At 41.4% G+C, this 22304-nt stretch overlaps 1 protein-coding gene across 1 annotated transcript in view; it reads left to right on the forward strand.

The window, feature by feature from the left end:
- Window positions 1-22072, forward strand: part of LOC126354406 (prolactin-releasing peptide receptor-like) — a 478232-nt gene extending 456160 nt beyond the window's left edge. The window contains exon 2 of the mRNA XM_050004018.1: window positions 20135-22072. The gene's annotated coding sequence lies outside the window, so the exon portion shown is untranslated. The remainder of the gene's footprint in view (window positions 1-20134) is intronic.
- Window positions 22073-22304: the final 232 nt, after the last annotated feature.

The following is a 22304-nucleotide window of genomic DNA, read 5'->3' on the forward strand; positions in this document are numbered from 1 at the left end:
TTTTCTCTTGCTTAACGCTTCCGCACCTGTAAGAAAAAATCGAACTGGTGTTTTTATATAATTACTCAAGAGAGCATTTTCTTGAATATATTGCTTTGCTCTGAAACAGAAAGGAAGAGTATTCTGTTCCTGATCTATATAAATGCCCTGGGTGACAATCTGAGCAGTTCTCTTAGGTTGTTCGCAGATGATGCTGTAATTTACCGTCTAGTAAGGTCATCCGAAGACCAGTATCAGCTGCAAAGCGATTTAGAAGAGATTGCTGTATGGTGGCAGGTGGCAGTTGACGCTAAATAACGAAAAGTGTGAGATGATCCACATGAGTTCCAAAAGAAATCCGTTGGAATTCGATTGCTCGATAAATAGTACAATTCTCTAGGCTGTCAATTCAACTAAGTACCTGGGTGTTAAAATTACGAACAACTTCAGTTGGAAGGACCACATAGATAATATTGTCGGGAAGGCGAGCCAAAGGTTGCGTTTCATTGGCAGGACACTTAGAAGATGCAACAAGTCCACTAAAGAGACAGCTTACACAACACTCGTTCGTCCTCTGTTAGAATATTGCTGCGCGGTGTGGGATCCTTACCAGGTGGGATTGACGGAGGACATCGAGAGGGTGCAAAGAAGGGCAGCTCGTTTTGTATTATCGCGTTATAGGGGAGAGAGTGTGGCAGATATGATACACGAGTTGGGATGGAAGTCATTACAGCATAGACGTATTTCGTCGCGGCGAGACCTTTTTACGAAATTTCAGTCACCAACTTTCTCTTCCGAATGCGAAAATATTTTGTTGAGCCCAACCTACATAGGTAGGAATGATCATCAAAATAAAATAAGAGAAATCAGAGCTCGAACAGAAAGGTTTAGGTGTTCGTTTTTCCCGCTCGCTGTTCGGGAGTGGGATAGTAGAGAGATAGTATGATTGTGGTTCGATGAACCCTCTGCCAAGCACTTAAATGTGAATTGCAGAGTAGTCATGTAGATGTAGATGTAGATGTAAAGTATCACAGCGAACCATTTCCGTCACACTCTACCTTCGCGTTCTGAAACTTCAAAAAATGGCTACCTATACAGGACCACATATTATTAGTGTACACTGCTGGAGGCCACTCTAAGAGTATGAAAGGTGTACCCTCATCTGTTCTCATCTGTTTATGTCAACGAACATACCTGTACATGAAGGAGTAACTAATTAATAGTGGCAATATTCTAGTTTACTCACAGAAAAATTACTTCTTTAACTGTCGAAAAAAATTGTCGACGAAATTTCTTCAGAGTTAGGCAAACACGAATATTTCAGATGTTTTCCGGATATTGAAGAATTGTGGTATCAGTGTTCTTGCCTCTGCATATCCGATGTACTCTTTTCAAATGACTGGAAACTTAACTGTTTGAATGATAATAATTATAAAACGTACCTGGCCTTACCCAGGTATTATAATTATTTAATCACATGTACAGTTTTCCATCTAATGACCAACAGTAATCTCTGTGTTCTGATATTTACTATCACTGCTTTCCAGATCATTACTTTTATGTTTCTCTTGATAGAGTTTCATACGGACCAGACTCTAAACTACTTCCCAGCACGTAATATACTTGTTTGACTTACAATAGACCTTTATGAAACCTAATTGCACCAACTAAAAACAGACAAGCTCCAAACAAAGAATAAGAGAAAATCGGTTCGCCGATAATTTAAAATAGTGACAATTTAGTTATACTCACTGAGATTGCTTCCAACCTGCTCCTATGCCGATCTGCCATGTAGACTGAAACTCTACCTGTGCGCAATATTCCCAGGCAAGTCACGCCCTTCCAAGCATATTGCAATATCTGGAGGCTGTATCAAAGGCTTTCACAAAGTGAGTAACACGGCGTCTGCTAAAGCTCCTGTGCTGTCGGGCCCCTGAACTTTATCCACACATCTCTGATCCGTGTTTGAGAAAGCAACGAGATGAATTTCATAGCAGAGACGTTCTCAGCGTCAATTCCAGTTTTAATATGTAAAATCGTTACATTTTCAAAGAAAATTTTCTCAGAATCTATAGGTGATAAACATAAAACAATGTATCTTTCGCTGTATTGATTTACTTCATTTACCAATTTTCAATTTACAAGGCCGCCCGCGGATTATTAAACAAGGTACAGTACTTGTATTCAACGCTGGTGTAATGTTACACATTCGGACCAGAAAAGTTATCTTTCACACTACAATGACGTAAGAGTTCAAGTTAAACAGCAAATAAATGTCAAGGGAAAAGCCAGATACATAAAGACTAAATAAATATTAAAAAAATGAAATCATGTGTGTTAGTGCAGTCGTCTGCAACGATAACTCAACAGAAGAGAGTGAGATTATGAACAAAAATACATAAATAAATTCAACAAGAGAGAAGATATACATGTGGCAAAACAATGCTCTCTCCCATATGTGGTTTTTCAGAATGGCGTTTTAAATATTTTGGGACAGGTTCCTTACACCAATAAAGAAAAATGTCCAGTAAGCACGTGCTTTAAAATGCACACCCTATGAGTTACAAGCACTCGTTAATCTTCCTTACAGTGAAACACATCTCTTCTACTGAACAAGTAATTATACCTCTTAAGGTATGCATTTCAGAGCCTGTGTTTGTGGAACATTGTTTTCTTGTTTTGCTCCATGCTACATTATCCACAATATGGAAAGCAAAGAGCTTGCAGTACAAGAGCTATTGTTCACACTATTGAGGATCAAAAAGTTGAACAGAACTCTTAAGGTATGCATTTTATAGCAAATGTTTACTCGACATATTTTTCCTTGTTTTGATGTAACGAACATTCAACAACATCGTCTAGTGGTCATCTGTAATTCCAACAGTTATGTGTTGGTGATGCAATTATCAAGATTTGCATGGATTTTTATTATTATAAAATTGTTTATTATGCTTCTACTGTGAGATTTGTGAAGGTATCTGCTGTTTAATGGCACTAAGTTGGTTCGGTACGTATTTCGTGCATTTTTATGCTTTCCAACCACAACATGTGAGAGATTCTTCTAGTTAATGTTGACCGTGTTTACTTTCTCACTTTAATACATACTTCACGGATATCACATGTTATTAACATCTTCCATAAAGAATTACAAAGCGAAACATTTCAATCTGCATTAGCATTTACATCTGTTAATAGCATTTGACATTTATATTTCTATTGTTCGAGCTACTATTGCGAAAGTTATAAATGTGAATCGAATAAAGTGCGTTTCCGTCTCTCCCTCATTTATCTAGGTATATGTCTGCATGCAATATTCGCAGTACCATTTTTGTGAGAAAGATAACGCCACAAGATGATAATAGTGCAGACAATCTATAAAATCGGTTGTAGACAATTCAGCAGGGAACTTATTAAGTTTCCTCAATAAGTGATTCAAAATGCAATAGTCATTAAGGTACAATAACATTACCTGTATTTCTCTAGACAAAAGCATATAAACGCGGTTAAATACTAGAACCAAATCAGTCTACATAAATATTTCAGATATTTCAAATAGATGTAGGAGTGAGCGAAGCACAGAATCACAAATGTAGTTAACAGTTTGACAGAGCTTTTAAATGTCTTACCGATAAAAGAACGAGTTTAAATGTGAATTACGTAGTTTCTGCTGACTAACTTGTATAATGTCGATTGGATAGTATCTCCAAAAATTTTCTGAATATTTCAACGTATTTAGTTTGGAAAAGTACAACTACTTTACGTACACATATTGTAGTATCGTAAATTGAGGCACTTCTTCAATTTTTGTCCGTATCGGTGATCAGCGTGTCGTAGGTGGTACATTAATATTTTTATCTTCCGCTATTCCTTTTTCACATGTCAGAGACTGCTCGTATTGGTTCCAAAGAGTGGTAATTGATTTAACAATATCAAACGTGTTAGTTGTTTTCAACACAAACTAATATGCCAGGTTAGTCTTCAGAAGAGAAGTTACGGAGGTTGTCATTGGCTAATCACGTCTGTGGAACTTGGTTATAGTTGTCTGGGATTCTATCGATGTAGGACATTGTTCCGATCCCACACTTGCCGGAATCTCGCCTGTGTTAGGCACCTTTCCGCTGAGAAACTGCAGCATCACTCACTGTGACACTTCAGTCACAATTATTAGACATGTGCTAGAGATCCCATGTGTTGTCGGACCCAGTTTTCGGTTGTCAGCATATGAGTTTTAACAGCAGCACACTTACTGAAGAACACCACTGCTATATGCAGTAGTTGGATTCGTTACTGGTTTACTTAACATTCGGACGACACAGTTTCTCGTTTGTAAAAGATCCCTGTACGTTAGACTTAAAAAGTTTCACTGAGAGCGTCTCTGCTCTTTATCATTCCGAGGTGATGAAAGATGTACATTTGCATAAATTAATTGCCTGGGGATAACGCCAGTTCTTTTAGTTTATATTCTGCTACCGTTCTTTTGGGCTCACAACTGTCTCCTTGGAATACAGTAACATTTGCAGGTTAATTAAAAAGTAGCTTCAGGACTGAAATATTGCCGTGGCCCAAACTTTGCCTTGTCATGGCTCCGGCGTAGTCGTCCAGACCGTTTTACCCGGAACAGTCATCCTTATATTAATCCTAGGTTCAATTACTACACATCTGTTTCCATTTAACAGCTGGAAATTCTGCCACTTTTGTAAGAATTACTGTAACGTTTACTTCCGTGCCGTGACACAGAAGTCACTGTGCTGTAACCGGACGAAACAGTACCGGTGTTCAATCAATGTAAGTTTTTAAGAGTATTTCACCAACTCATTTTACCATTCGTTAGAATGACGCATCATCCACAATTGTTAGGCCTGTTTTATTGATGTTATGTGCATTAGCTATATGGTAATAAGTCCAAGAGCCCAATGTCTGGTGCTATAATATTTCAGAGCTCTCCCAGTGTGTGATGAGAATGTCGTCTAACAGTTTTACTGTACACAGAAGAGTTCGTTGATTGCCAGGAATTCAGTACTAAGGATGGTGGAAACTTCAATTGCAGTTTCTCTGAACAACATTATGTCAACGTTGTGAAATACGTTGGTTCCGTTTTACTCGTAAAATGTTAAATACTGATAGTAGCAGTTGATGATACATCCACTACGCTGCGGCCGTTGAAACTTTTTTGGACCCCAAAAGAAACGTTGATCTTCACTTACTAATGCTCCTACATTTCGCACCATCCAGTGCCGTTTACTGGAAGAGATACGTACTTCTTTCCAATTTCCCTTAATTCCTGTTGAACGCAATGACTTATGGGATAGAAAAAAATGCAGATTGTAAAAAATAAGGTTTTATTAGTATAAAATTGAAGTTTATAGTTAAATGAAACGGGCTAAGAACGAATGTTGAATGTCTACAGCTTAGGACTCGAGGAATAAATGGTGTTTTCGGGGTGAGATGGACTGTATGATTACATGCTGTTTCACAGATTTATATCTACCATACCGCAGTACGCCTTCTGAATCAGTGGCAACGCAGCTTGCAGACATGTCGTGGGATGTTCATTTTTCACCAAGTGCCTTAACACGCCATGGAATGCAGACGTCAGCTAATATTAATACTAATGCCAGAGAAGCATATGGACAGATTTTGTGTAATTTTCTGTACCACTGCTAGAGGAGAAATTGCTAGAGGATAAACAGATTCTTTGTCGTTCTGTACGGCAGTTGTAATCTCCTTCCGGGGAAGGCGACTTCTCACAGCACCACTGCTGCCCAGAGGAAACCTTAACATGGCGCTACTTTCAGTTTGACATTTACGCAACTCCCTCCACAGTCATGTAAAGGAAGGAAGAGATAATAGATTCCGTAAGTTTTTAAATTTTTCCCCCATAATGAAATGAAATGAGCGTATGGCATCGACAGCCGAGAGGCCTCTATTCGGGGAAGTTCGGGCGCCAAGTTTAAGTCTTATTTCATTCGACGCCACAATGCGCGAATCGCGCGCCGGTAATGAGCACAAAATTGTAATGAGAACAACACAACACCCAGTTCGCGAGCAGAGAAAATATACAATATGGTCGGGAATAGAACATGGGCCCGCTTGCATGGGAGGCAAGCACGTTACCACTTAACTAAACTGGTGGAGTCCACTATAATATAACATGTTTGTAAATTCAGGAGGTTATCATTAATACACCCTACCGGAAAGAAAATTAATACAGCGTTTTATAAGTTTCCATTTCACTAAAAATTTATTTTTGCAGCCGTACATATGGAGTTCTAACATTCTGCGTGGTGTCTCTTGTTCTATGTCGTGTCTCCCTACCACTTTCACGGAACGACGCTCTGAGGGTGTTTTTTAGGGAATTGACTAGTTTTAACCTAGCACCTGTTGCTGGTAAGGAGACGCCAGACCACACATGACATGTAGAGTTCAGAAGAGTTCAGTGACTAGCGATGATATAACCAAATACTTAATGATTTCAACGTCGCTCCACTGCACTCCCTGTAAAAGAATCTTAATACTAACTAAATTTAGTGGAAAGGGTTTAAGGCTTTCCTGTTTTTGTTATCTGGTAAAATAACGTCGAAAAAGCAGTTAAGTTTACCATTGGAAAGTTTATTCTACTCACAAAACATTGTTTATAAATTGCACTATTGATAAAACGAAATGGTTTAATACAGGATGATAAAAACCAAAAATGTGAACGAATATTCCCTGAATGGGTTTCCAAGTTCTACAGTGGATCTAAGGATGACCTATGCCATATCACATCTATAATCTAGGTTTATATTAAGTTTCACACAAGAGAAACCTCCCAAAATAGTCTACAATGACCCTCAGTTATCTTTAATTACTTATCTATCTTGTCGTAAATTACAGTGGCTGATGTGACTTCTCAATAATTATATAACAGAAAACTCATCGAGTTTCAGATTTTAACTTACGTAGCAAATGTGAATACCATGAGCTTCAATTGACGATCGACACAAGTATTAGGTAAAAAGCGGATGTAACAGATAAGACTTCTGCAGTTCTGAGTGAAGCCTTATGAGCACAAAAATGTGGCATCGTGTGCGTTCATTACCTTGTCGGTGTTCGTCAAGGGGCGGCGGCCGGCGCAGCTCCAGCCAGCTCGCCGTCTCGGAAGCAACTCTTTTCTAACTTCTCCTTACTACAATTTACCGAAGTTTGTTTAAAAAAAATATCTGGCTGTGTTTTCATCTGACCAATCAGGGTCTCAATGTTAACCTTAAGCTCCGCCTACAAAAATTCTGTCTATCCAATGAGAAACGTTATACTTTTCGTGGTGCGGCAATGTTTTCAAAGTTTGCAACGTAACAGAGACGCGAAAAAGTCTCAGGCTAAAACTTGCGGCTGGTGTGGCCCTTTTAGTGTTATCGTAAGATCTATACTGTTCTTCTGGAGGGCTCTTAGCTTTTAACATTGGCTGGGGGGTAGTCCTGGTGGTTAGCTGGCGACGTCGGTGTCTGTCCCTTATCGTAGGGACTTCTAGCTTAACACGGTTCTGCTCTCGGCTTCTGTTCTCGTTTCTCCCCTCTGAACTGCGTCTGTTTCATGGTGAGGAGGTATAACATGGATATAGGCATTCTTGTGTTAGTCTGTGGTATGCCATTTGCTCACTCGTTACTCGTATTACTTTGGTTGATTTAATGTTACGATTTATTCGGAGCTATGTGACATATTACTGGATTTGCTTATCATGTCAGGGTTTTCATGGAAGGTGATGGATTTGTCTGACATCTTACAGAGTACATGAAATAATTACATTTACAGATCAATGACATAAGCAGTTATGAGGTAGTAGGTATCGACTCATGCTGAAACACCAGTATTAGTATGTGGTGCAGGCTCCAAGGACAGCAATGGAAGTGCTGCCTGGCATACGGTCCATCGTACAGATGGCTAATACTGTCCTGAGACACTTTATGCCACGCTTGCTCGACGTGTTCAGGTAGTTCTGTAAAGAGTTGGTGGTTGACGAGTTGCACGAGTCACTTCTTGTCCCATCATACCCCGCATATGTTCGATTGGAGACAAGACCGGAGATTGTACTGGCCAGGGAAGTTGCTACACCTCTTGCAGTGCACGTTCAATTCCAGGGGTAGCTGTACGTGAGCATTATTATGTTGGAACAACGCACCACCTTCCTCGTACAAGAACGGCAAACGAGCGGGATTAATAACGTTCTGTACGTACCGAGCGCAGGTTACCGTCCTCTCCAGAGGCACCAAAGACGAACGGGTGTTGCAGCCTATCGCACGTGAGAACGTAAGGCCTGGTGTAGGCCAGTGTGTCATAAACGAATGCGTTCTATAAAACCGCTCTCACTAGGTGTACATCGTACTCGCAAACGACCACTTGCACGGACAATCTGCTTCCGTGGCTGAGGACCAAGGCGCGCCATTCCAAGAGATCCTCTGACGACACCAGTCGAGCCGTGCGCATCGATGCTGTGGCGTGAGTGGAAGACTTGCTTGAGGTGTGCTTGCCCTTAGTCCCACTGCTAATAGCCGGTTGGCAACGGTTTGTGTCGGCACGTCTCACGTCTGGGGCTGCAAGCCCTTTTATCTGTGTTGTGGCAGCTGTGCGTCCTGCCACTGCCACACTTAAAATACGACGACCCTGGTGGGAGTCTGTGCTGCGTCTAAGATTGTGAAAATGTTCACGTGTCCACTGACACACACATCGCTGCACAATTAACGCAGAGCCGGCCGAAGTGGCCGTGCGGTTCTAGGCGCGGCCGTCTCGAACCGCGAGACCGCTTCGGTCGCAGGTTCGAATCCTGCCTCGGGAATGGATCTGTGTGATGTTCTTAGGTTAGTTAGGTTCAACTAGTTCTAAGTTCTAGGGCACTAATGACCTCATCAGTTGAGTCCCATAGTGCTCAGAGACATTTGAACCATTTTTGAACAATTAACGCAGCACGTCCAACATGTTCGGCAATTCTCCGAAAGGACTGTCCTACCACTCGTAAGGCTACAATCTGATCACTTTCAAACTCGCTCAGCTTCCTGTAGGAAGCAAGAGTGTGTCTCTGTGTCATGCTTGATTTCTTGCTTCAGGCGTTTACACCACACTAGACCTTCTGACTGTGAGCATTCCTTATTACAGTCACGACAGAGTCCGTGCTATGCCTCTACGCTATCAGTTGCAGAACGATATCAAATTCATTAGCAGTACACTTACTATCCGCCAAGTGGCATATGCCGTTATGGGATCAAAATCGACGTCGTCTTTCAAGCTGCACTAGTATTTTTTCCGGTGGAATATTTTAAATAAAGCTTTGGAATGTATTAAAGTATCTTTTATTTCAATATTGTATTATAATACCATTAGTATGTGTAGAGGGCACCGTTTTACTCTAAATGCCTCTTACACCAGTCAAATTCACGCCCTCCTGAATCCTCGGCCACAGAAAATCACGTAGAGCTCTACGCTGAAGAGCCAAAGAGACTGGTACACCTGCCTAACATCGTGTAGGGCTCCTTCAAGCATGCTGAAGTGCAGCAAGACGACGTGGCATGGACTAGACTAATGTCTGAAATAGTGCTGGAGGGAACCATTAATCCTGCATGGTTGTGCGTAAATCCGTAAGAATACGAGGGGGTGCAGCTCTCTTCTGAACAACACTTGGAAAGAAATCCCAGATATGCTCCACTATGTTCATGTATTCGGAAGTGTTTAAACTCAGAGGAGTGTTCCTGGAGCCAGTCTGTAGCAATTCTGGACGTATCGGGTGTCGCGCTGTCCTGCTGGAATTTCCCTAGTCCGTCGGAATGCACAATGGACATTAATGCATCCAGGTGATCGGACAAGATGCTTAAGTGCATGTCACCTGTCAGTGTCGTATCTATACGTACCAGGTGTCTCATATCACTCCTACTGCAAACGCTCCACACCATTACAGAGGCTCCATCAGCTTGAACAGTCACCTGCTAACACACAGGGTCCATGGATTTATGAGTTTGTCTCCATACACGTACACGTCTATCCGCTCCATACCATTTGAAACGAGACTTGTCCGATCAGTCAACATGTTTCCAGTCATCAACAGTCCTATGTCGGTGTTAACAGGCCCAGACAAGGTGTAAACCTTCCTGTCGTGTTGTCATCAAGGGTACACGAGTGACCTTCGGCACCAAAAGCCAATATCGACAATGTTTCGTTGAAGGGTTTCGCATGCAGACACTTCTTGATGGCCCAGCACTGAAACCTGCAGAAATATAAGGAAAGATTGCACTTCTGTCATGTTTAACGATTCTCTTCAGTCGCCGTTGGTCCCGTTCTTGCAGGATCTTTTCCCGGACGCTACTATGTCGGAGACTTGATGTTGTACGGGATTCCTGATATTCACGGAACACTCGTGAAATGGTCGTACAGAAAAATTTCCACTTCATCGCTACCTCGGAGATACTGTGTACCATCGTTAGCGCGCTGACTATAACATCACATTAAAACTCATATAAATCTTAAGACCTGCCATTGTAGAAGTAGTAACCGATCTAACAACTGCGCCAGACACTTCTTGTCTTATGTAGGCGTTGCCGACCGCAGCGCCGTATTCTCTCTGTATTTGAATTCGCATGCCTACACGAATTTCTTTGGCGCTTCATTGTATAATGGTATTCATCTGTGTATAACCATATACCTAATATGAGGCTTTAAATGTGAATGTCATTCCTGTTTTATTAAGCTTCGTCGAACAGACGTACAAAACAACAGCCGAGCGCAGTGGTCGTGTGGTTTGAGGCGCCATGTCACAGATTCCGCAGCCCCTCCCGCCGGAAATTCGAGTCCTCCTTTGGGCATGGGAGTGTGGGTTGTTCTTAGCATAAGTTAGTTTAAGTTAATTTAAGTAGTGTGTGAGTCTAGACATCGATGACGTCCGCAGTTCGGTCCGTTAGGAATTCACACACACACACACACACACACACACACACACACACACATACGCACACGCACACACAAAACAATAGGGCTATTTCGGTGCCGTTACCTTAGTGAATTAGTGTAGAGTTTTGGTACACGTCTTCTATAGAAGTATTACGATATTTTTTGACATCGTAACTCTCATCCGTAGGAATCGACATGGAATCCACAAAAGCTGATCTCGTGAAACCCAGCTCTCTGTGTTCACCGATAAGATCTGCAAGGAAGGTAGGTGCCGGAAATCACGTTCACGCCGTTTTCTTTGATTCCAGAAGATGATCCAAACAATTCCTCTCTGTCCTCTAGAGAATAGACTAAGATACGAGGGTAGTACTCTAACTCGTCTAAAAAGTTTTTAGAAAAGAAGAAACAGCACTTGACTCTTATCATAGAGAAATCTTCAGACGTGAAAGTAATTTCATTTGTATCCCAAACGAGTTATATAATATCATTGTCCTTTACAGCTGATAGGAACCACTTAGTTGATAATGTCGGTAGTTCTATGACGCTATTTACGTATGATCTTTTATACAGAGAAATTATTGCAACCCTAGAAGTGTAATGATATACAGGAAGACTAGCAGAAGATCGACATTTGCCGCAAGTACTTGTATTAGGTACTGACTCTCAACTAACGTAATGTACTACACATAAATAGGCAAAACGACCAATCACTGAATGTTTGCAGGACTGCAGAACACTTTCTCGAAGCAATCACATCCATTAAATATCTGGGAGTATGTGTGCAGAGCGATTTTAAAAGGAACGTTCTCACAAAATTAGTTCTCAAGTACGGCAGATGTCATACTATGATTCACTGAAGAGTGCTGAGGAAGTACAGTCCATCCACGAAGGAAGTAACTTTCTGAGTTCTCGTTCGACAAACACTTGAATGCTGCTCGTCAGTCTGGGATCCGTAACAGAGAGAACTGATGTCAGAAATGAAGAAGATACATCTAAACACCGGTTATTAAATCACCTTTTCATTTCACAAATGCGGAAGAGTCCCAGATGTGTTTGTCTAGCTACAGTGGTGTACATTATGCATGAAAGTGTAATTTATTGTTAAAATTCTCAGATCGCTGACGTTCCTAGGAGAGGCAGTCGATGTACTGATTCCTCCCAAGTATATTTCGTGAAATGGTCATGAACGTATAATGAGACAGATTCGAGATCACTGGGAGGCTTATCAACAATCGTTCTTTCCGTAGACCATTCGTGATTAGAACATGCGATGCCCCTCCAGCCGGAGGTTCGAGTCCTCCTTCGGTAATGGTTGTGTTTGTTGTTCTTAGCACAGGTTAGCTCAAGTAGTGAGTAGCTCTAGTGACCGATAACCTCAGCAGTTTGGTCCCTCAGGAACTCACACACATTTGAACATCTGAACTAGAACATCAAAAAGGAGTAATCAGCAGTACACAAAGTACTCTCTACCACAACCTCATATAGCTTGCGAAGATTAGATATATATGTAGATAAAAATTCATGTATCACATGTGTTTTTCTTCCAGGTTTGTGCAGTGTTGCAAGACTTGGTACAAGGATTTCGTAACTGTTACTGAAAAGACGAAGTTTCAGTGTCAGTGCATGCTGCCGTAGAATATTACATACTGCTCCATAAAAATAACTTTTATGGCAAAATATCAAGAAGATTAGTTAAATATTGATCTTTTGGGATTATGAACTTATTAAGTTATGTGATCTGAGGGCGCGACTGACTAATAGTGTGCTTCCGGATGTTCTGCCGAAATGTTGTTTACATTTGGAAATATATTTCGATGGTCAACGCAGCCTCTCATCATCAGATACTGTGAGTCTTGCTGTAATACGCAAATATTGTGCGCAAAATGGAAGCAACGACTCAGCAGAACACCAGTGAAACCTCTATTAAGGAGTGCGATCAGGGGATACCATCTGTCTTCCAAAGCTTTTTCCTATTTTCCCGTTGTTTATCCTCTAACGACAAATAATTTGTCGAAATAACAGTTTGGATTTCTAAAGAGTTCCGATACTAAAAAGGCTATTTACGCACACAGCAAGATCTTACTTAATTAATTAGATAGCAAAATTACGATATACTTACAAGTATATTAGAATATTGTTGTGCAACAGGAAATATCGCAATTTGGTTCAGATAAGGAGGAGCCTATAATTAACTAACAGTCGTCATGCAAATAGGATAAAATTCCATATGCTGTCGCCCAACCTTCCATCTTAGGGTTCATTATTTTTTTAGTATCATCAGAAAGTTTATCAACGCAATGGTTGTATGGTTTTCATGTGATACATACATTAATTAAATAGCAAATCACGTATAGTTTTAGAAAGACCAGTTGAACACATTTTCACGGACCTTAATAAGTGGTTTGTAGCGAATTCTTTGTCAGGAATCTTCAGAAAGACCCAGTATATACGGTTTAGAGCGAATAAGAAACTTCCTAGCGGTATATATCTAAATCATGACAAACAGGAGAAGGGATCGAATGTTTATTTTCTTGGAATACAACTCGATAGTTAAATCAAATCTGGGGGAGCCTACCACAGAAATGTTGAAGCACCTACGCAAATCATTACTGGCATTGCACAAGTTGTCAGACGTAGGGTGATATAATATTTTAAAATTGTATTAAAATTTGCTTTCTTTCATTCCTTAGTGTCACATGGTATATTTATTTGAGGTAATGCTTAAAGAAAAGTTAAGGTATTCGAGTCCAAAAGCAGGTGCACTGGAGAACGTCTTGCTGGAGCCTGCTCAACTGGAGGTACTTTCTATTGATTAGAAATTAAATAATTGATTAATTGAATTTGAAATAGTGTATCTGTATCTCTAAACATCAATATTGCTCAGGAATAATGTGCATACAGAATTAAAGTAACGTACTTCCGCCCCGATGGGTGTCCATTACTTAGGGAGTCACCTTTTCAGTAACTCGCCAGCAGACCTGAAAAGTTTATTTAGTAATAAAGCTTAATTTGCGTGGTGCCTAAGAATTGTTTGTTCAATATTCCTTGTCTTGTTTTATAATTTTTTCTACGTCCATAAGAATCTACCCGCTATGGATCTATCTAAAGAAAAATGTGTTTTAACTTACGACACCAACATTCGCTCTAGATCTCTAACCGAACCTGACAAACAATGGGTCAATCGTTAATGGTAAATCTTAATTTGCTTATCTGCAATAGTGATATTTATATAATACATTACTCAATTGTGTTCTTAATGCCCTTACAGACAGCTTATCTACGAAGTTACACTCCTGGAAATTGAAATAAGAACACCGTGAATTCATTGGCCCAGGAAGGGGAAACTTTATTGACACATTCCTGGGGTCAGATACATCACATGATCACACTGACAGAACCACAGGCACATAGACACAGGCAGCAGAGCATGCACAATGTCGGCACTAGTACAATGTATATCCACCTTCACAGCAATGCAGGCTGCTATTCTCCCATGGAGACGATCGTGGAGATGCCGGATGTAGTCCTGTGGAACGGCTTGCCATGCCATTTCCACCTGGCGCCTCAGTTGGACCAGTGTTCGTGCTGGACGTTCATACCGCGTGAGACGACGCTTCATCCAGTCCCAAACATGCTCAATGGGGGACAGATCCGGAGATCTTGCTGGCCAGGGTAGTTGACTTACACCTTCTAGAGCACGTTGGCTGGCACGGGATACATGCGGACGTGCATTGTCCTGTTGGAACAGCAAGTTCCCTTGCCGGTCTAGAAATGGTAGAACGATGGGTTCGACGACGGTTTGGATGTACCGTGACTATTCAGTGTCCCCTCGACGATCACCAGAGGTGTACGGCCAGTGTAGGAGATCGCTCCGCACACCATGATGCCGGGTGTTGGCCCTGTGTGCCTCGGTCGTATGCAGTCCTGATTGTGGCGCTCACCTGCACGGCGCCAACCACGCATACGACCATCATTGGCAGCTAGGCAGAAGCGACTCTCATCGCTAAAGACGACACGTCTCCATTCGTCCCTCCATTCACGCCTGTCGCGACACAACTGGATGCGGGCTGCACGATGTTGGGGCGTGAGCGGAAGACGGCCTAACGGTGTGCGGGACCGTAGCCCAGCTTCATGGAGACGGTTGCGAATGGTCCTCGCCGATACCCCAGGAGCAACAGTGTCCCTAATTTGCTGGGAAGTGGCGGTGCGGTCCCCTACGGCACTGCGTAGGATCCTACCGTCTTGGCGTGCATCCGTGTGTCGCTGCGGTCCGGTCCCAGGTCGACGAGCACGTGCACCTTCCGCCGACCACTGGCGACAACTTCGATGTACTGTGGAGACCTCACGGCCCACGTGTTGAGCACTTCGGCGGTACGTCCACCCGGCCTCCCGCATGCCCACTATACGCCCTCGCTCAAAGTCAGTCGACTGCACATACGGTTCACGTCCACGCTGTCGCGGCATGCTACCAGTGTTAAAGACTGCGATGGAGCTCCGTATGCCACGGCAAACTGGCTGACACTGACGGCGGCGGTGCACAAATGCTGCGCAGCTAGCGCCATTCGACGGCCAACACCGCGGTTCCTGGTGTGTCTGCTGTGCCGTGCGTGTGATCATTGCTTGTAGAGCCCTCTCGCAGTGTCCGGAGCACGTATGGTGGGTCTGACACACCGGTGTCAATGTGTTCTTTTTTCCATTTCCAGGAGTGTATTTGACACAAACTGTAACCTACTAATAGAACATATTTACAACACAGAAAACGACGATTAAGATTTGTGTGCATATGTATCTACATGGATCCTTCGCAAATCACACTTCAGCGCCTGGTGGGGGTTCATCGTAACACCTTCACAGTAATTGTCTATTTATCCACTCTCGAACAACGCGCCGAAAAATCGAACATCTATACCTTTCCGTGGGAGCCCTAATTTCCCGTATTTTATTGTGATGATCATTTCTCCGTATGTAGGTCGGCGTCAACAAAGTATTTTCTCATTCGGAAGAGAAAGCTGGTGATTGAAATTTCGCGAGAAGATTCCACCGCAACGAAAGACACCTTTGTTTTAAAGGTGTCCATTCCTAATCCTGTATCATATCTCTCACCTATTTCGCGATAATACAAAACGTGCTGCGCTTCGTTGACCTTTCTTGATGTACTACGTTAATCCTATATGGTATGGATCCCAGACCACGCAACAATATTCCAATAGAGGGCGGACAAGCGTAGTGTAGGCAATCTCTGTAGTAAATCTGTGGCATTTCCTAAGTGTTCCGCCAAAACGCTAACTTTAGTTTTCGTTCCCCACAACGTTCTCTATGTGTTCTTTCCAATTTAATTTGCTCGTAATTGTAATTCCTAGGTATTTAGCTGAATTTGCAGCCTTTAAATGTAGCTCATTAATTGTGTAACCGAAGATTAACTGATTCCTTTTAGCACGCATCTGAATAACCACACTCGTTTCATTATTTAGGATCAATTGCTAATTTTTGCACCATACAGATATCTTTGCTAAATCATTTTGCAATTTGTTTTGATCTTCTGATGACTCTAGTAGACGATAAACGACAGCATAATCTGCAAAAAATCGAAGATGGTGGCTCAGATTGTCTCCTAGATCGTTTATACAGATAAGGAATTGCAGAGGGCCTATAACACAATATTCTGCAATGTCAGAAATCTCTTTTTTTTCACTGGATGACTTTGTGACAGTTACCTCTCTGACAAGAAATCACGAATCCAGTCACGTAACTGAGACGATAATCCATAAGTACGCAATTTAACTACAAGCCTCTTGTGTGGTGCAGTGTCAAAGGCCTTTTGAAAATCTAGAAATACGGAATCAATTTAAAATTCGTTGTCAATAGCCCTCAACCCTTCCTGTGAGTAAAAGGCTGTTTGTGTTTCACAAGAACAATGTTTTGTAAACCTGTGTTGACTGTATGTCTATAGACCGTTCTCTTCCAGGTTATTTATAATGTTCAAACACAATATATGTTCAAAAGTCGTACTGCATATCGATGTTAATGATATGGGCCTGTAATTTAGTGGATTACTCCTAGTATTTTTTTTGAATATTGATGTGAACTGTCCAACTTCCCAGTCTTTGGATACACATATTTCGGCAAGTGAGTAATTGTACTCGTATTTGATAAATAAGGATATAGCTATTGTATCAGCACACCTTGAAAGGAAACTAATTGGTTTGGACTTGCTTTTATTAAGTGATTTACTTTGCTTCAGTCACTCCCTTCCCAAGCATAAATCGTGACTGGCGGGGTCTGCTTTTATGGTTAAATGGATTTGGTGAGTTAAGTTTAAGGGGTGGCCAGATGACCTCTCTGTCGCCACGCCGTACACCTTAGGATGAAATGTATTTACCCCAATTGTCTTCATCTAGTGGAATCCATTGAATTGTGTGAACATGTTTCATATGTCTGCAAGTCGTGTAACTGAGGCAGAACGTGGGGACCAAACCGGTATTCACCTAGCGCGATGAGGAAACCGCCTAAATCCCACAACCAGGCTGACAGGCACACCTGATCCCCGTCGTTAGTCCGTGGGGCATGCCTGGGTCCAGGAAGTAGCGCGTTAGCGCTCTCGGCTACCCTGGCGCGCCATTTAAGCTGCTTCACTACATGGAGGATATCTACTTCTAAGTTACTCTTGTTGGCAGCTGTTTTTGATCCGAATTCTGGAATATCTACTTCTTCTTTGTTGAAGGAATTTCGGAATCCTGTGTTAGTAACTCACTGTCGTCAATAGTATATCCATTGGTATCGCGCAGAGAAGGCATTGGCAGTGTTTTGTAGCTAGAATACTTTACATGCGAACAGAAATTCTTAGCATTTTCTGCCAGATTTCGAGATAAAGTATCACTGCGGATATTATTCTAAGTATCTTGCATTGATGTCGAAGCTAAATTTCGAACTTAGTAAAAAATCACCAACCTTGGCGATTTGCGTTCTTTTAAATTTGTCAGGCAGCAAAGTATCTATGTAACTAGATATATGTCAGCCATTGCGTACAAGAAGGGCAGCTGTCTATCACCTGGAGCCCAATCATACGGAATATTTCCAAGTCGAAATCAAAATTTTTCAACGCATGTTCATCGTGCAGGGATGAACGACCAAATGTTAGAATGGTTTGATAACTAGCTTCCGACATTGCATACCGAATTTGCTCTACTACTTACTACTCGCGAAAAATTTTAATACATAAGAGTTTTGTATCTTTTTATAAGCAAGCTAAGTTATCGTGAATACATGGCACTCTTTCACACATTATTATAAATACCATTTTATTTGTATAGACATGCAAATATCATAAATCCGTAATTGTTACTTCAACCGTTCGGTTAATTTTTAAACAGGATTCTCTTAATTCCCACTACCCTTACACCAGCGACTAAACTTATTCCAAATACCGTCAATATTTAAAACTTTAGAAGTGTACAAGTTTTGCACGATTCCCTTGCTGCTATTTAAATTTTTTGACGTACTAATACTCAATATTCCAACAACACGTTAATCAAACAAATATAGTCGTATACTGCCCAGCATGGTCAGACGGTTCTAGGCGCTACAGTCTGAAACCACGCGACCGCTACGGTCGTTGGTTCGATTCCTGCCTCGGGCATGGATGTGTGTGCTGTCCTTAAGTTAGTTAGGTTTAAGTAGTTCTACGTTCTAGGGGATTGATGACCTCAGAAGTGAAGTCCCATAGTGCTCAGAGCCATTTGAATCATTTCTTTTTTTTTTTTTTTTTTTTGACTAAAAATCTCCGAACTCAATTCATTGTTCCAAAAAGTACACGTTTACGCATATCGTTATTCATACAAAATCAGTTTCGCGGAAAGCCGCTAAACGTGTAAAAGAGCATTTTTATAGGAAAAACCTAGCACGTCTTCAGGTTTAGATTACGGTCTAAGATTATGTTCTCCGAAACTGACAGCTTATTTAGATGTACCATTATGTTCACTGACATCATCAGTAATTCAGAAATGCAAAAATAAGGGTTTGTTTTCTACTGAAAAGAACACGAGACAAAGAGAGATATAGAGTACAGAATCATAGTCAGTGTAACTAGAGAACTCTGAAATGCGATTATCAGCCATTGGTCCATTTTAAAATGTATGTTTATAACTAGGTATTCATGTTCAGAGCAGCTTATACAAGGTCGTCAGAAACAGTCTGAAAAGATGGTAAGGGTGTTGCATCTGTGACTCTGTTGAGAAATAATTGTTCAGAAAAAAAAATTCTATACGCTGCGTCGTTCCTGAATTATTTATCATTGAAGTCAGCCAATTCAAGCATCGTCCCAGGGTAGTGTTGTGAAACATACTATTCATTTGCTTTTTTCCAACCGAACAAACGGAGCTTTTGTTAATCTAGCTTCAATTTATCACTTACGAAAGAGGGACCATTTAGCTGGTACATGAGCACCGAGCGAGGTGGCGTAGGGGTAGCCCACTGGACTCGCAGTCGGGAGGACGACGGTTCAATCCCACGTCCGGCCATCCTGATTTAGGTTTTCCGTGATTTTCCCTAAATCACTCCAGGCAAATGCTGGGATGGTTCCTTAGAAAGGACACAGCCGACTTCCTTCCCTAATCCGATGAGACCGATGACCTCGCTGTTTGGTCTCTTCCCCCAACCAACCAACAAAGGTACATGAGCATCTGAGCAAGTGGGAAATCACGGACCTGCAGACGTTTGTGCCGCATTTTAGTTCGTGCATGTGATGTAGTTTCCACTCGCACTGACCTGATTGGCTAACTACAATGCTAAATAACTCGAGATCGACGCAGCGTATTGATTTTTTTTACTGAACAATTATTTCTCAGCAGAACCACCATTGCAACACTCTTATATCCTTTTCAGTCTTTTTCTGACCACCCTGCACACTAGCTTTGGAATTTACTTCAACAGCCTCTGTTCCCTCGATGTAATTGTGTTGGAATTGTGTAATAAGCTATTACGATGAACGCCTGTAAGGTGCCAGTACAGTTATGACTTGTCGTGCATATCCTTCAAATAATTCTCCTTCTTACAGTAAAACTAACAAATGTATCGTCAGAAAATTCGTTAGAGTAAACCAACGACAGTAGTTTCAGTTGTGACTATGTGGAGTCGTTATATACACTGAGTATTCGTTGTTGATTTCTGTCTGAGAGTAACAGCTATCAGACAGCTTACTATGTAATCCTCATAGCCTCAGAGTTTCACACACTTTTTCTTTCTGTTGCAGGAATCGGAAGGGCTCACGACGGTGCTGTTGAAAGAAAAATGCCTGTTTGCTGCTTCTATACTGGTTGTTTCACAAAACAATTTACTCTTGCGAGATGGAGTTCGTGACGACAAAGATGCTACTGGATCAAACTGGATCACCTGGAACTAATGGTATTGTGGCTACCTGAGTGTTGAGATGAACAATTTACCTGACACTACGGAAATGATCAGTTCATTTTGACAGAAGACATTTTTGAAACAAGGGATAATAAGACTGTTTTGTTAGTGATGTTTAATTTCTGTAACACTGTGTTTCAAGCTCAGATCAGATCTGCTACCTCTCGAAAACGGTAGTACATATCTACACTGTCTAGCATTCATCTGATCGTAGCAGTCTCTTAAAAAGCTTGAAGACTCGTCAAGTTTAACGCTGATCCTGAAATTTCGCTAGCTGCTCTAGCAAAAAATGTAATTCAGTAACTGCTAGTATAATAGAATGACGAATTTTAGTCCTCGCCTGAATGAAAATGTTTGGTGACATGTTTCACACTCGTGCAGTTACATACACCTTTGAAGGAAGTTAAGGATGTTTATTACCTTATTTAAGTCACACTCAATATCACAATACCGAACTGACGAAAGAGTTACGTGAAGTATACAAAAAATGCTGAGGCCTATTTTTTAAAGGAAGTGAAGCGTAGAGATTTATTCTTAAGATTTTCATGTACATCGGACTATATCAACACGAAAAAGAACAAAACGTCCTCACCTAAATATTACTGTTGGAATGATGTGTATCGACAGAACAGACGTGAACGTAGCCGACGATCAGTGAACGTCAGTGACATTTCGTTCACGTAACTCCTCAGCTGTCTTACAGAGGCTCAGTGCGTTTTCCCTCTAGTTACCCGACCTTGAAAACAAACACTTGGCGTGGATCTGCCTCCTCTTCCCAACACTAAATGACGCTACGAAGAACACATATGTCGTAGCAAAGGCCCAATCGCCATTTTACTGAACGTACACTTAACGTGCCGCCAAGTGCTTGCACCTTAGAGCCTAAATTATCTGAGCGAATCTGCAAACGCACACTTCAATACATGCACACATCTGTGTGTACGTGACAGATGACTACAAATTATGTACTCGTATTCATTTCTTAGATGGCAGAGTCTATTTCGAGAACACAGTGCTCCCAGCTTCCTGTAACAACTGTTCCCGCAAGAAGCATTTACAGTAGCTCAGAGTAAACTTTTGACTCTCTGACGAAAAGACTGATACTACGTAGCTTCGCCCTACAGCCTATGAAGAGAGTCACTATGGAAGTCTTTAAGCCGGAAAAAATGTAACGGCTTGTAGATGAAAGCGATTACCGCAGACTTTTATCACTGTTTGATGTACATAATAGTTTATCGGAGCGTAATTCGAGTTATGTGTATAGCCCGCACACAAATAACAGTAGTAACTACAACGAGTAGTATTTATCATAACCAAAAATAAAGCTTCAAGTAAAACTGGTAATCACTGTGCCTAGTAATCTACGTGTGTTCACCGACTGTTACGTTGTTTTGGCTGTGTACATGGTATGCAAGGATAAAAAATATAAATTAGGGTGTGAACAAGATTTCATAAACGGCGTAGACAGGTGGAACTGAGCCCCCACATATATGCCGTAGTCGCCCAAGAGAATCGTGGAGTGATATGACTTTAGTCCTCCTTTTGTAATGCTTACTCGAGAGGTGGAGAAGCATGTTAAATGTATATTGCAAAGTACATCGTGCGCCTACACTTTGAAATTTGGTGTGCTTCGTTGTATGACACGCAATCGCAGTGCTACCTACTCCTTATTTCTGCCTTACGAAAGCGCCTGACTGCATGTGTTGTTAGAATGGACTCGACTATTAATATTTAATGTTGGAAACGACATTGAGAGTGTTCTGCAAGGAGAATCTGCTGTAACCCCTGTGATTTAATGTCTAAATAAACCACTTACATTCGGCTGTACTGTGTTTATTATTTCAGCATATTCCCCCTAAGCCTCTTTGCTTCCAAATAGATTGCAAAACTCGTTCTATGCAACAGTGACAGCTTCCACATCATCCATACGTGCTTCATTCAGAAAACAGTGTTGACTTACTGACAAATGAATATTTCCAATAGCTACTCACGAAGGAGTAGCATCATTTATA

The sequence above is a fragment of the Schistocerca gregaria genome, chromosome 3 (assembly GCF_023897955.1).
Source record: "Schistocerca gregaria isolate iqSchGreg1 chromosome 3, iqSchGreg1.2, whole genome shotgun sequence".
In the NCBI taxonomy this organism is placed as follows: domain Eukaryota; kingdom Metazoa; phylum Arthropoda; class Insecta; order Orthoptera; family Acrididae; genus Schistocerca; species Schistocerca gregaria.